Raw genomic sequence first — 8146 nt, forward strand, 5'->3', positions numbered from 1 at the left:
GGCATTTTCTTAACTAGTTATTTGATGGGGGAGGGACAGCCCATTGTAGGTGGGGCCATCCCTGGGCTGGTGGTCCTGGGTTCCATAAGAAAGCAGGCTGAGCAAGCCGTGGGAAGCAAGCCAGTAAGCAGCACCCCTCCGTGGCTTTGGCATCAGCTCCTCCCTTCAGGTTCCTGCCCTGTATGAGTTTTTGTCCTGACTTCCTTCGGCGATGAACTACAGCCAGTGACTGAAATAAACCTACCCCGTTACTTTGTTCATTTCAATTAAAGATTTTGGACTAGAGCTTTGAATGGAACGGGTTAGGTGTGGGATGTCCTCCTAAGGGTATAAACACTGTGGAGTGAACCACTGACTGCCGTCGTACTTTCTGTTTGGATCTCAGCACTTTAGAGGCTAGCCTGGGCTCCCATATTGAAAAGTTCTGGGAGGCATCTGTTCTTGAGGTTTTGGCTATCACCAATGTGTTGAGTCCACCAATAACTCTCAGCTGAAGGGATGGGAAACGATGGACACATTAGGAGGCACGGCTTCAGCTGGAGAGAGGGGTCACGTCTCCCCTTCTTGGGCTCTGAGTGGTAAGGGGTGAGCATATTTGCTCTCCCACGATGCTCTGATATGACAAGGGCTGGCAAACTGTGAGCTAGGTGACCATGGTCTGAGCCCAAGACGCATGCCAGGCCCTGCCCAGTCCCCGTGCATGTCCCACCTGCCTTGCAGGAACTTCCCAACACCATACGGTGTTTTAAAATTTTTTTTAATATTTTGGGGGGAGGGGAAGATTAGGTGGGATTGAGGTATCTGCGCACACTCAGATGTTGTTCTACACCGAGCCACGCCCCCACCCGCCAGCTCCCCTTCTGATTGGTCATCCTGTCGCCTTTAGCTTTTCTGGCTTCTAAGTCTCCTGGGACCCTCGGGAAGGTTACCCGAGGTAGGCTTTGTCCTTCTTCCCGGGCCAATCTGCGGGAATGAGGATGTGGTACCTCACACAGATGTCAAACGAGGCGTCACCCACATTCGCAATCAGACTCTCCTTGCAAACCTGGGCCAGAGGTGAGCTCAGAGAGGAAGCCAAAGCTCAGAGGCCGAGGCTAAGACTTGGGGAGGCGACACTGCAGCCTCGGAACGCGCCAGGGAGGGGAAGGCGCAGCCTGGAGACAACAGCGCGTGCTCCCTGAAGGCTCCTTCCACCCCGCCCCATCCCCACCCCACCCCTTCTTCGCATGAGCTTGCATGTATATAGGGGTCTTTGCTAAACCTGGGGAGACTAGCAAGCCCAAGCATTTTCCTTTCTCCACCGTCCCCCCTCAGTGTTGGGATTACAGAGCTGTGTCACTTTTTTTGTTTTAAGATTTTATTTATTTTATTCATGTAAGTACACTGTGGCTGTCTTCAGACACACCAGAAGAGGGCTTCGGATCCCATTGTGAGCCACCGTGTGGTTGCTGGGAATTGAACTCAGGACCTCTGGAAGAGCAGTTATAACCGCTGACCCAGCTCTCCAGCCTCACAAAAGCAGGTTTTTAGCAGGGTTCTGGGAATCAAACTCAGGCTTGCAAGGCAAATTTCACTCTTGAGTTTTTGATTTTTTTTTTTTTTTTTTTTTTTTTTTTTTTTTTTTTTTTTTTTTTTTTTTTTTTTTTTTTTTTTTTTTTTTTTTTTTAACATTTCAGTCTTACCAGGTAGCTCAGGCTGGCCTCAATGTCAACCTCCTTTTGCCTCAGCATCCTGGGAACTGTGAAGGTACCCTGGCTAAGACTCAGCTCCATCTCCGCCTCTGCAACAGCCCCTCTCCGCCCCTCCTCGCCCCCAGTCCCAGATCCTTCTCGCCCTGTTCTGTGCCAGTTCCTCTCACCACCCTTCCCCATCCCAGCCTCCCTCTGTGCCCACCCCTCCCCACCCCAACCGGGATACCTAGTAGCCCTGACTGTCAGCCGGCCGGCCGCGGGGACCACCTGACGTCCACCCTGGGTCCTGAATCCCTGCTGAGTTGCCGCGGTGTGAGTGCTATGGAATCAGGTGCCAAGTTAGGCGCTTGCTCAGTGTTACACTATAGCACTGTAGTAACACGCATCTAAGTATAGACAGTCATCTGAATGGCAGCCTCAGGACTCTGAGCCCTTTGGTGCCCTCCCTAGAACAGTTCTCAGGAGGAAGGACTACAGCACTTACCCACTCCTTGGGCATCTGTTAGCTCAAGAAGCCCTGGTGGAATGGCTGGCAGTGAGATTACTACACATCGACATTTGTTTGCAGCTTGCTGGGATGGGGGTACTGGGTCCCGTCCTAGTGGGTCTAGGAGGGGCCTTCACTTCTATGGAGTCCTTTTGGGCTTGTTGCTATCCAGGACTGCTAGGAAGAGCATTGGACAGAGCTGCATAGAACCTCTGGCCACGACAAGGGCAAAATGGCCTCAGCTTGACCAGAATCCACTCTCCATCCAGGGTAGATTGCTGAGCACCTACATTTTCCTTGGGACCCCAAGTCAGTCTGGTCAGGGCATGTCTTCTGCCCCTCCATGACACTGTCTCGGGGAGCACTCCCACTCCATATATACGCTCCATTACTCCAGACCCATGACTGAGAGGACAAGGCAGACCTGACACCCCCCCTGCTCATCATGGGCCTCATCCTTTCCTTCCTCCACAGGGGACCTTCAAGGCCTGGACTTCTGGAAGTTTCTAAAGTGAGAACACAAGGTGGGGCAGAGAGTCTGCTTACCAGTTCATTTCAAGCAGTGGCAGATGCCTTGCTACACCAGTGTAAGAAGGTAATGTGAGAAAACAGAAATGGAGGCCTTGCAGACCTGTAAAGGCCTGGTATCTCGTCCTCAGGAGGGGAACCTGGTCCAGGGCAAGAAGGGAAGTTGGTACATTACCATTTTATGTGGGGTTGTGGCAGGCTTCCACTTACCTAAGTAGGAATTCCTTGAGGAAGAAGGGATTCTGCCAAAACTGCCTTAAATTTCTCCCCTGGAAGCTAAAGCTTTGTATGACTCTGTTTCTCCCGGAATTACTCTTCGTTCTCTGGATCCTGAGCAGATTGGCTCAATCTGCTCAGGTAGTGCTTTGGGAGAGAAGATCACAGGAGAGGAAACTGACAGAGATGAATTCCTGTCATCTGTCTGTATGTTTCCCACATAAACTCTTCTTTGCATTCATGGGCTATAACACAGCTGCTAAGTCCCCTCTCTACCCTGGGTGGCTGAGGATAAGTGTGTGTGCAGGAATAAACAGGCAGGTAATCCAGTCTCCCTTTGTGTAGTTGCACCAGCCAACAGCTGGAGTGAGCTATTATCTGTCTCCTTAAAGCCCCAATCGGAGGTCTATGCCACACCTCTTCCCTAAAGCAACTAGTGGGAGGTTTGATTGGTTAGGGCTGGGCCAGAGCTCAGGCACTGGCAGCCCGCCCCAAGTAGAGATTTCCTTATTTATTGACAGAGAGCTGCTTTTGGTTAGGGTTGGGTACTGAGCTAGAGGTGGGTCTCTCTGTTGAGTTCTGTTAGCCTCTGCCGAGTAGAGTGAGCTTTGAAGAGCTCTCACCAGTTAACTCTTTGCACGGGAGCGACCCTTTCTCAGGATAGGGCTGAGCCGGCTCTGTTTCCTGTTGCAACAACGCCATCTTTATGCCAAATCTAGGCACTTCTCACATTGTTTGTGAGGTTTTGTTGTTTGCAGCATCAAAAAAAAAAAAAAAAAAATACAATCTGGTTTCTTCCCCTAGCTGCTGCCTCTCAGATCTGAACTATTGCTGTTGAGCTGGTCTCTAGTTCCTACCTTTATGTTTTTGGTGTATAGCTTCAAGTGGCTCTAGGGCTCCACCTGCTGGTGCTTCTCCCTTCTTGTGGTCCTTGGGGAGGCAGGAGGCAGGGCCCATGTTACTACTGACAGACAGAAGCACAGTGAAGGGCGCATAGCTATGGGAAGATGTGGTGGGATCAGAGCCAGTGACCCAGCAGAGAGCTGTCCCGTGTGAGGAGAAGGTACATGTCCTTCAGCTGCCACCAGAAGACACCTACATGTTTTATGTTGCGAATTCAGGAGCTATGTATTTGACCATAGTAACTGATCCTGTGCTCTGTCTCCAACAGCCAGAGAAGATTCCATGAAAGATTCAAGTCGCCTCACATGGGTTTGCTGTTCATGGCTCTACAGTGTCCTCCCATCAACTCTGTCTTTATGACTACCTCCTGCCTCCTGCATCCTTATCCCATCCTCTTCCTCCCCTCCAGCTGCCTTGGGCTGTTCTGTTCTCAGGGTGTTTGCACTGGCTCATCCTCTGCAGGAGATGCTGTTCTCTAAGACACATGGGTAACTCAGTTCTCACATTCTTCAAATGTCAGCTCCCCTATGTGTCCTTCCTAGCTCTACCTTGCTAACTCCTCCCACTGTCTTAGAACTTGCCAGACACCAGACTCTTCACAATTAGGAAATAGACAATCAGGAGAGCAAGTTTTTGCCCTGTGATTTTTTTTCTTCCCTGCTCTGCACCTCAGGCCCAGAGCAATGTCTGATGTATAACCATGCCTACCTCTGGTCTTCCCCTTTCCGAGAACTAGTGAGTTTATGAGCCAGTGATTGTCAAAGAGAGATGAAGGTCACAAGAGGGTGATCCTGCCAGGTTCTGCAATATTCATGTCTGACATGAGGTCTTCATGGAGGGCTCCCACTACGATGACAGAAATGGTACCTTCAGAAATCAGTCTTTAACATCAGATTATGTAGACCAACCAATAGTCTTGTCGCTAGCCTGTGATGGTTGAAGTTTCCTGTAGGACCCTTGGTTAATGACTCAATGGGTTGTAACCTATTCCTGTTACTGGAGGTGTAACTTGGTGGCATAATCTAGTTGGAACCTTGTCTCCTGTTAGTTTTTGGCTCCATATGGATTCCTTGCCCATGCACGCATGTGCACACACACACACACACACACACACACACACACACACACACACTGGAAGCTTCTAGGGTAGCTGATTTCTATGTAGTTTTCCAAAGAGCCTTGAGTGTTTGTTGTCCCTCCCCTTATTTCCTCCTTTACCTAGGCCTGCATGCCAAGGTTGTGTGAGTGCTTGTATAACCAAAAGAAATTGAGCCTCTACCTTATCAGATATGAATGCATGGGCCCATACTAATGGGCTGCCAGCACGGGTGACCTGGATACAATGGAGACACTCATGAACTCCAGTCAACACCATCTTGAGGAATATAATAGGATAAATATAATAGGGCAGGTAATGGGGCCTAAAACAGGCGAGGGAGGTGGAAGGGTGTACGCTATGCCTCTACCTGTCTCTCCCAATTACCTCTTATTAAACCCTCCTATTCTAGCTTTTCTTTATCTCTTCATAACACTATACACTACTTCCTCTTCCTTGGAAGATATTCTTCTCCCCACTGGTTTCTTACCAGGTAGGAATCCTGTGTGGTTATTCAGACTGTACATCCTTAAAAACTAACATCCTTAAAGAGAACACATAAAATATTTGTGGTATTGGGTCTAGGTTTACTAACTCAGGATGATTTATTTTTTGTTCCATCAGATCAGTCTTAGGGCCACATATTGCCAGGGCTACATAGCTGCAAATAATCTGAACCATCCCCTAACTCCCCTCAGTATTCCCTTTGAAGGCCGTACAGGTAGATCTACCGCAGAGTTGAAACTGACAGTGCTTTGTAAGTGGACCAAGGAGGGTGGGCTCCTGCCCCTGGAGACTGAGGCAGGCATGCACAGAGCATAAGCATAGGGTCCAGCTGCTAAGCCAGCACCATTGTGTGCTCACAGCATGTCACTGTGGTGGTGCCAGCACAGCTGTACTGCTAGGTGCTGAAGCACAGTTCAGTTCATACTGAACTGGCAGGACTCTCCTGTGTTTCACTGGCAAGACTTGCCTTTTTCTTCTGCAAACTCTTATTGTAGAACTTGGGAGGCAGCGATCAGCTAAAGGGGAGGGAAGAGAGGGAAATGTCTTAGGCGGCCCTATGCCCTAATAATGCAGAACAATCTCAATTACAATGACCAGTCAATACAAGTCCCCAAAAGGGTACACTGGCACACCTGCCTGTGGCATTCATATCTGGGCTTTAGATGCATGAAACATCAGAAAAAGAAGAAATTTGTCCTCTACCTGATTGGGTATCACCCCATGGGTCAGTTATGAGCAGCCAGTATGGGTGACCATGATATAATGCAGAGATTAATCCACTCCAATGAACATCATGTGGATGAATCTGATAGGAGGGGCAGGTAATGGTGCTTGAAATTGGTGAGGGGAGTGGATTGAGGGGGGTGGGAATTTTCAGGGACAATCAGGGCCAAGCAGGGAGAACAATCAACTGTCAGGGCTCAATCCTAATAGTCATGCTTAGGTTCCTTTTCATTGTATTCCCGCTTAATGCTCTTAAGCGTATGAGACCTGCACACCATGGAAGAGCAGCTCCTAGGCCTTAGTGAAACAACATCAATTTATTATTATGTTTACACTGAAATTTTGAAAACACAGACACACAGACACACACACTCACAGACACACACACTCACAGACACACACACTCACAGACACACATACACACACACACACACACACACACACACACACACATGCCGGTGTTTTACCTATGTGCATTTTTGTGATAGAATCAGGTGCTCGATCCCCTGGTACTGGAGCTATAGACAGTTGTGAGCTGCCATGTGGGTGCTAGCAATCAAAACTTAGTGCTCTACAAACAAAAGTAACATCCTGTTAACTGCCAAGCTACCTGTCTAGATTTGTCTTAAAATATATTAATACTAATATACAACACTGGAAAATTTATCATAAGATAAATCATCAACTTGAATGCAGAAAAATCACTAAGAAATCTTCGATCAATATGACCCATGTTTGTTAATGGATCAAACAAAGGCATTTGAACTGGAACTATGACCCTGCTCCCCCGTTCTCACCCTGTGTACATGTCGTGTGTTCATTGACACATGTGAAGGACAGAGACTGACATTGTCTTCCTCTTACTTTCCTGTGTCCCACACATGTGGAACTAAGTGTGTGGTGGTCAGAGGACTCATCACTTGACAGTTCTGTTCTGCCACATTGTGGGTTCTGGGGACTGAGCTCAGACCATTAGGCCTCCCCGTGAGTTCCACCCCGAGGCCCTCCGTTTTAGAGACATGTTCACTCACCCAAATCCCTGGTGTGTTTGATTTACTCTCTTGGAGCACACTGAATCTCAGACTTGCAGGCAAGTAAGCTTTGGGGATCCCCTCATCCCCACATCTGCACTCAGGTTTTCAGGGAAAGTGTTTTACCAACTGAGTTTTACCAACCATCCCAGTCCCCCATTCTTATTTCCTATTTTTGTGTTTTACTAGGTTATGAAGGGGAATCAATGACACAACAGTATATATTCCATAGTCCACAGGCTTCTTGATCATTTGTAGTTCTAAGGGGCTAGTCTTTAAGTTGGAGCTTCATATAAAAGAAGAAAAATTATAAACTACTGTTTCAAGGTATTCTTTTGCTTATTGGATGTTTTCCGTACAAACACTGAATTGTGCAACTGTAGTTATTCATTCTGTCAGTCCATTTATTCCCCACACACATAACTTAGATATTTACTGTGTGGAATACACATTCTACTATCTATCCAGATCTTTCCATTCTTATACCTTTATATTTCTCTGCCCAGTCAAACTTCCTCACATTCTATAAATTTAAATATGAAATGAAATGAACCATACACTTTGGAACCCGAGTTTCATTTTGCTTAAAGCTTTTGGAGTATCAAAGAGAGGGAGCTAGGATGACATAGGTTATCAGCTTGTAGGAATAGTTACCCGGTCTTGGTGTGAGTCAAGAGCACATTGATCATTTTATGGCAAAGCATGAGGTCCGGCTTTGCTACCATTTGGTGCCTGAATTACCATGGATACTATATCTATTACCTAAGGACTAAGTTGTGTTCCTGATTGTCCAACGTACAGACACACTACTCATGGTCATAAAAAATGGAATGTGGAAATGAAAAAAATTAAAGAGCAGGGCAGCTGACCCATGTCTTACATGAGGCCATAATTTGAAGCCACGTGTTTAGCAGGTGAAATCATTCCCCAGCTAAAAGGAGAAGGCTGGCTTTAGGGCAGGATG

General features: G+C 47.5%; 1 long non-coding RNA gene across 1 annotated transcript; it reads left to right on the top strand.

The window, feature by feature from the left end:
• Positions 1 to 894: 894 nt before the first annotated feature.
• Positions 895 to 7739, top strand: LOC143434724 (uncharacterized). The gene is made up of 3 exons (XR_013104452.1): positions 895 to 1056; positions 2653 to 2773; positions 4094 to 7739. It is a non-coding gene; the product is annotated as an uncharacterized LOC143434724 (long non-coding RNA).
• Positions 7740 to 8146: the final 407 nt, after the last annotated feature.

The sequence above is a fragment of the Arvicanthis niloticus genome, chromosome 16 (assembly GCF_011762505.2).
Source record: "Arvicanthis niloticus isolate mArvNil1 chromosome 16, mArvNil1.pat.X, whole genome shotgun sequence".
NCBI classification, from domain to species: domain Eukaryota; kingdom Metazoa; phylum Chordata; class Mammalia; order Rodentia; family Muridae; genus Arvicanthis; species Arvicanthis niloticus.